Source organism: Alligator sinensis, unplaced genomic scaffold, assembly GCF_000455745.1.
Source record: "Alligator sinensis unplaced genomic scaffold, ASM45574v1 scaffold659_1, whole genome shotgun sequence".
Lineage (NCBI taxonomy): Eukaryota > Metazoa > Chordata > Crocodylia > Alligatoridae > Alligator > Alligator sinensis.
Window position 1 is genome coordinate 24543 of NW_005842265.1, and position 7606 is coordinate 32148.

Here is a 7606-nt window from a genome sequence, read left to right on the forward strand (position 1 = left end):
AGGAAGAGACTTGTACCATTAGCCACAGGAAAAGAGGCTTAGGCATCAGTATGGAGGATAGAATGTCAAGAGGCTTGACTACCTACCCAGGAGTGAGAAATTGACTTACAGTGGTGAGCAATAATTTCAGCTGCTTGCAGATTTAGTTCAGTAACTATATCCAGGTGATGAAATCGTTGCCTGGGAGTACTGTTGAGAAAGCATCTTATTCCCATTTACTTGCATTTCTAGCAGTCTTTCGTGTAACTTGGCACTTGCTGTTATTTGTTTCAAATTTATAAATATCCTTCTTAGCATACCTTTGATTTTGATAAACCAGTAAGAAGGTCTTACCTTCTTTTACATGTCAAAGGTTAATATATTCTGCTTCTTCTTATTGGAGGCTGTGTTAGTCTTCTCCTGTGGAGGAGACGGAGGACCCACTGGCAATAAGGTGAATGCTTCTGTAAGAAATCTGAAGAATGCAAAAGACTGGAATTCTTTCATAACTCTTAAAATGCATAACTTGGTGAGGGGAAAAACAGGATTTGGATTTCCTCTTAATTCAGTGATTTGAACATGCTTTGCCTTTGGGGAGGCAGTTCTCTACACACTTCCCTTGTGAAGAGAACCCATAAGGAAATTGTTAACAAATAATAAATGTCCACAGTTCCCTGAATCGAGATGAGAATCCTGGTGCCCTCCAAAGAGTGAAGGGAGCATTGAGGGAAAAGCTACCAGCTAAAGATGCACTATTCAGTCACTCTTAACTAGTCCTTACAGACGGCGAGAACTGGAAACAGCTAAAAGGTGTGGGCAGGTATTGAAATTGGACTATTTGAATCAATCATCTTCATGTTACCACTTTGAAAGGCTGGCATACTTTTTACTTTCTGAGAAGCGTTGCTGACTTTGTTTACTGATGTGCAGTTTCATTTCAAGTAAGCTTTTTCAAAAACAATATAGAGGCCCGTAGCTAATTCTACATCTTAATGTGTTATCTTTGTTTAAAAAATAAAACATAACCCCTCGCAAAAAGTGACTGATAGTTTAAGCTTACCTCAATCCTGATTAAATGTTAATACTCTTGGAAAGCTTCTAGAAGAAGTAGCAATGGTAAAAGAAAATGCTATTAAAAAACACAGCTCCTTAGTTGCTTAACAGCAAAACTAAAACAAATGAAGCAGAACGTATCTTCTTAAACTTCCAAAATGTTTCAGATGTGGTGAATCTCACCTGTAATAACAAGACTTATACAGTATGTGCAAAATATGTCCTCTGGTGCATCCACATTTCTGAATATAACCCCATATTGCACTCTGCAAAAGAAGATAACCATAATTTGTGGAGTTCATATCCACCAGACTCACTTTTCCATAAAACCTGAGAGAGAAACATCCAGCGCCTAGCTACCAGATGGAAGAGACTCCCAGAGAGCTTAGCAGGTATTCAAAAAGCATTAGTATTAATGTGGCTAATGAAACTACCTACTGCTAGCTAAATGGGTATACACGTTGGATGTATACACTTAGGTTTCAACTGGAACTCTAAAACCTCATGTTTCATAGCACAAATTAATTAACTTAGCAGTTTGGAAGTTCTGTGCAAAGGTTATTCCATAATTCCCACCAGAAATTTTTGCACTTTTCTTTATACAAGCTTCACTGATGGGGAATTGCTTTCCCCATTGCTGAATTATAGCCACATGTAGGCTCCCATAGCAGCTGTTTGATAGTTTATGACAAGACTGCACAGCTGTTCAGGTCAAAAAGTCAAGAATACAGTATCCTATTGATACTCAACTGATTTTAGGATTTTTGTATGAAGTCACTAGTATCTTTTAAGAGTACTGGGTTCATAATTTATGGACAATGGGGTTGGGTGATGGAAACCAACGTTGGTCAGCATTTTTGTTGCAGATCTCATTCAAAAGATGATGCTTCCTCACTCTGCTCATTAGTTTTGTTAACTATAAAGTAATAATTGCTATCTACTAAATTCACAAACAGCTTTTTTGCAGAACTTTTTCCATGTACAGCCTCAGTGTGATTGTTTAGAAAGGCCAAGTCAACAGTAAAATATGTAATAGCTTTACCTATTATAACCAGTTTAGACAGGTAAACTGATGGAGAATGAACTAGAAAATGTCGAGACCCTTCTTCATATGCACAGTAAGTAGTTACTAGGCAGCTTTCTGCCCTTTGCCCTGTATAATAGAACCAGCCTTCCAAGATAAATGCCAGTTGTGGCTAGGCTAGAGCCATCTCTCTTGTCAGCAGGTGAGTTCTTCAAGGTTACTAGTAAAGGAATACATAGTAAAAAGAACCCCCAACCCCACCCCAAATATCAGCAACGTGGAGAATATGCTACTTTTTCTTCCTGCATGTGTGGGTTTGAACTTTGGTTGTCTGTACGTGTTAAAAAGAGGGATGAGAACTGTTTTGTTCATTTTCCATATTGTAAATTATAGATGGATGTATTTTTTTAAAGTCAGTTTCATAACATTTGATTTGGATACAGAAGTGTCGATGCCCCTGTGACCCATTATAAACAGAATTAAGACCACCTTTAGTTAGAGAGAAAGAGATGAAAATGGGAAGGAGCAAGGTCCATCAGATCACACTAATCTGCAGACGCAAGCAATAATGTAACTAGAGATGGGTGAGCAGGCATAAGCCCCAGGCACCGACTAAGGGGGTGCTGGAATGGATGCAGCTATGGGTTGTGTAGAGTGGGGCTAGGAGCCAGATAGTGATGCAGGGAGGCTCTAGGGTCCTGGTAGCTAAGTGCTGGGTAGGAAAAAGCAGGGGATGAAAATGGGAAGAGAGGGGCAGTGATTTTAGGGGTTTTGCTTCTTTGCTCAGCATGATGATGTTCAATGGCACCTGCTGTTGGGGGGTGGGGGCTGTGAAAGGCTTAATTCCTGGCTGGAGGACACCTTCCCCATTGGTACTGGGACCTTCTGGGTCCTGGATAGCAGCTAAAGCCCATAGCCACCCAGAACCGGAACTCTACCAGATATATGCCTCTGCTTCCTCTTTCCTTCCTAGTTCTCCCTCAGGTGCCAAAGGAGTCCAGTAAGTCTACCTGAGCCAAACATGATCTTCATTTGGAGTACCAACAGTCATATTTTAACAGTACCAGACAGGGAGGAGTGACAAATGGACAAGTCAGCTGCAAACTTCATGGCTGAAGTTCAGTACAAATTACAGTAAAGTTACATGATAAGGGTAATGAAACAAATAGGAATACTTCAGGGAACGGCAGTCTGTTTCTAATTAGACATACGAAGGGAGGCCCCTAGTTTGTTTTTTTATGAAACAGCCTCTAGTCCACAAAAGCCACTGGTAATCCCAATAAAAATCAACTTCCTTTCTCCGGTGAGAGCTTGTCCATAAACATATTCTCACTCTGGGGGGCATGTGCCCTTCCCCTCCCTCTTCTGTCCTTTCTGATCTTAGTGCAGACTTTGCCCTTCCTTTTGTATCTGTATCTGTACCATATGGTGTCTTGCCTCCTTTTATTTGGCCTTTATCTCTAAAAACTTTTGCTCTTGTTTCTGTTTTTCTCCATCATCATGACTTCTCCTGGAGCCTTTTTTTTCTTTTCTTTTTTTTGTTTTGTTTGTTTTGTTGTTGTTTTTTTTTTTGCTTGTAAGTGTCCTGTTTCCTGGAAAATAATCCATTTGAAAGTCTCCCCTTCAGGGCCAGAAGGAAGTGTGAAGCCAGGTCTGGGCAAGTTTGTGTTGGCCTCTGATCCCAGAGCACTAGACTTTACTAGATGCCAGGCTTCTGAGGATACAGCTTTTTGGAAGAGGTCATTGACTTCTTGTGCCAAAGACTTGTGGATTGCAGATCTAGATGAAGGTCTCCAGCTTCAGGTTCCACAAGGACACCTCCTTTAACATTTCCTTACCCTCATCAGAGATTTAGTGGCCCCATATAGATACCATTGAACTGCTACAGTGCCTCAACACGAAGAATTATGACACCACAGATAAAAGCCTCGTTAGCCTTTTTCTGACTGTTCTAGTGAAGACCGTTCCTTTGACTTGCTGGACCTTGTCAGAAACTTAAGACCTCTTCAAAGGGTAAGCAATTGAGTCCAAAGTCTTCTCACAGAACCCCTACTGTCCGGTTCAGTGACCTTAGGGTTCTTTTCTTGGTCTTCCTGATGTGTGCTTTCTGGTCTTGGATCTCATCTATCAGTGGTAGACCAGCTCCTAACTTATTCGTCTGTTTCTATTTAGCAGGTATCTTCCTGCAACGTTACACTCTTTTCCCCTGATTTGACTTACAGAATTAGAGACCTGTTTTCTTCTGGATGAGGATCTATAACATGGGCAGGCAAAATACAGACTGCGAACTGGATCTGGCCTGCCAGGCAATTCCATCCGGTCCACGGGCGCCCACCAATTGTACCCCACCCAGCCCATGCGCCTCACTCCCACCCTGGTGCATGGAAGGGCCCAGCCCAGTCAGCACACAGCTTCTGGGCAGGGCCGCTGCTGCCACTGCTGCAGTTGCCAGGGGACCTCTTAAGCTTCCCCAGCATCCAGCAGCTCCTCCTTGTCTTCCTGCTGCAGCACTTGCTCTGGGCAGCAGATAGGGAAGCAGTGGGGAAGGAGGGAGGAGCTGCAGCTGGGCAGGGAGTGTGGGGCTGGGGCTGGTAGGAGTGCAGAGCCTGCACTTGGGGAGGAGGGGGGTGGGGAGCGGTAGGAGCGTGGAGCTTGGGTGGGAACGGTGTGGGTGTGAGTGGGGGGGTGAGGGAACCCCCCCGTGGCACACAATCCCTTCTGTCTGCAGCAGCAGCAGGTGGGGACCCTCAGGGTAGTTGGGGCTCGCTCAGGCACTGCCACTTGGCAGTGCGCAGCTCTGGCCAAAGCTGCATGTGGCAGCAAGGAGTGCAGCAAGGCCAGCCTGTCTATCATGTGGGGCTCCCTGCAGTGCATGTGCAGATCCTGGCACTCGTGCACCACCAGGGGAAGCCCTGCTCAATGGAGCTGGCTGACTCCACCAGATATAGTGGCCCCACCTGCTGCTTCTGTGGTGGCAGGGAGTGGGTAAGGCAGCCAACTCCATTGCGTGGGGTTCCCCCGGTGGCACGTGAGTGCCGGGAGCTGATCATGCACCACAGGGGGCCCCATGTGATAGAGGCGGGTCAGCCTGGTTGCATTCCTTGCCTCTATTTGCAGCTCTGGCCAGGGCTGTGCATCTGTGTGGACCACAAGCAGCCCGTGGACCATGAGCAGCCCAAGGTCCACTAGCAGCCCGGGCTGTGCACCATGGGGGTCTCCAAAGCCCCGCCACCCTCCCTCACACCCCACATACCCACACCCTGTCCCCACAATCCCCACACACTTGCACACACCCCAAACATACCCTGCACATGCACAGCCAAACCCCCTCACAAACCACATGCACCCCCATACACATACCCTGCACAATCCACCATACACACCCACCTCCAACCACACCCCATACACTCCCCCACACACAACATACAAGAGTAAGACTTTATTTTTTGCCTATTATGCAGTCACATATATACACTACACAAACACAAATCATGACAAACATTTTTTGTAATAAGATACGTTACAGTAAATGTTTGAATTTTAGTATACAATTTGTTTTTTTTTCTGGTTCAGATTGCAACCCCCACCCCCCAAAAGGAGTATTTTGGGGGGCAAGGAGAGGGACTTCCAGTGGAAAAGGTCAGGGGTTAGGGCGTGGGACTTCGGTCCCAAGATGGCAACCAAGGGGCAGGGCACCTGTCAAGGGGCAGAGCTACTTTTGCAGGTCACCAAAACTCATTAAGTGGTCCTCTAGCTAAAACAATTGCCCACCCCTGATCTATAACCTCTGGTAGTTGGTGGTACCTTTGTAGATTGGTGGATATGCTGCAATATTCTGTATAGGCAGCATAGTTGCTCTTCCTAAAAACAAAGCTATCATGGATCCTGCAAAGATAGTTTGGCAGACATCTCTTACCCAACTGTTAGGAAGGTGTGGACAAGCAATATTGAGTCCCCTCATGAACGCCAAATACTTTTACCTCTACTCTTCCACTCATTGCTAAAGCAAACAAATACAAAGCTCCGCTCCAATCCAAAGGGCAAGGAGCCAAGATAAATTCATATTCCTCACATATAGGGTGGTATGGCTAGCACCAAACAACTTCTGTAATGGTGTACTTGTGGAATTTTCTGTCCGTTGTCGCTGGACTTGACAGATGCTTTTATGTTGCTCGTCACCAGAGGACAGTTGGGGACCAGAACTACTCCCCCAGGTCATAGCTGTGGCCAGTTAGGTGTTCATTCTAGCTTCAGGTATCTGGTTCCCTGAAGGAAGTGTGGAATACTGTACAATAGTAGTGCTCAATCTTTTGGCCAGGCAGGCCAGATCAGGCGTCACACTGCCCAGCTTGGCTCCTTGCTGCCTCATGCCACCCTGATTGGTCCTATGTGCTTGACTTAGCATGTAGGTCCATGCTATCTGGTCTGCAGGGTTCCCCACACCAGTCTAGAAATTTGACAGCAGGGGAGCGGCAGTTAGCTGCCACAACTCCCTTACCACCAAATTTTTGGGCCTGTGGAGGGCCCTCCAGGCTGGATGTTAATTGCCCCATGGACCACATCTTGCCTGTGGGCTGGGGGTCAAACACCCCTGCTATAGAAGACCTTCCTTTTGAAGGAGTGGATCTCTTCATTCCACAGCTGAAAAGACATTGCACACCCTTAAAGGCTCAGGGGACATCTTTTCCTTAACACACCAGTTCCTAGGGCAAAGCAGATTTAAGTGCTATTCTTAGGAGTTCTCTGCTGCTTTTCTTTCTCCATCTGAATATTAACCACAAGAGGTACTGAGGAAAACTTGAAAGTTTTTTTTATTTTTTTTTGGTAAGAATAGGCCCTCTGCCTTGTCCGGTGAACAGAAAAAAAGTCTTTGCATTTGGAAGATGACCTTCTACCCTCTGAAATCCAGTCATCCTCTTTCCTTTTTTGGCCAACTATTTGGTCTGTTTTTGAGGAGCGTGTGGCATAGATAACTATGGATCAGTGGATTCTAGATACTGTTATGGCTGGTTATGCCACCCAGTTCAGTTTGCTCTCTAATATCTCTTCTCCGCTTGTTTCCAGGACCTTTCTCAAGATGTTTCAACTAGGTTTCCTAGCCATAGGGGATATATATGAAGTTCCTCTGTTCTTAGGGGGAAAATGTTTTATGTTCATTATTTCCAGTAAAAGGAAAAAGTTGAGCCATGTCGGTCATAAGGAAGCACAACAGCATCATTTGCAAGCTCAAGTTTGAAATGAGTACTGTCATGGTGAGGGGAGGGACTGGTTTGCATCTCTTGCCCTTCAGGATGTTTACTTTCATATTCCTACCATTCCATCCCATCCTACCACCCCTCCCTACCCCCAAAAAGCATCTCTAGTTCATAATGAGTCAGGACCTCTGAGCAAGTGACGGTGTCTTAATGGTACTGCATCTTTTTCATATGCTGGCCGTGAGGGTGAATGCAGAAGCTGTGTGTCTAATGCCTGTTTGGAGTTTATATGGGCTGCCCTGTACTCACCATCAACCAAGCTCTGCTTGCCACAAGATTGGTTCTAGTTCCTGCT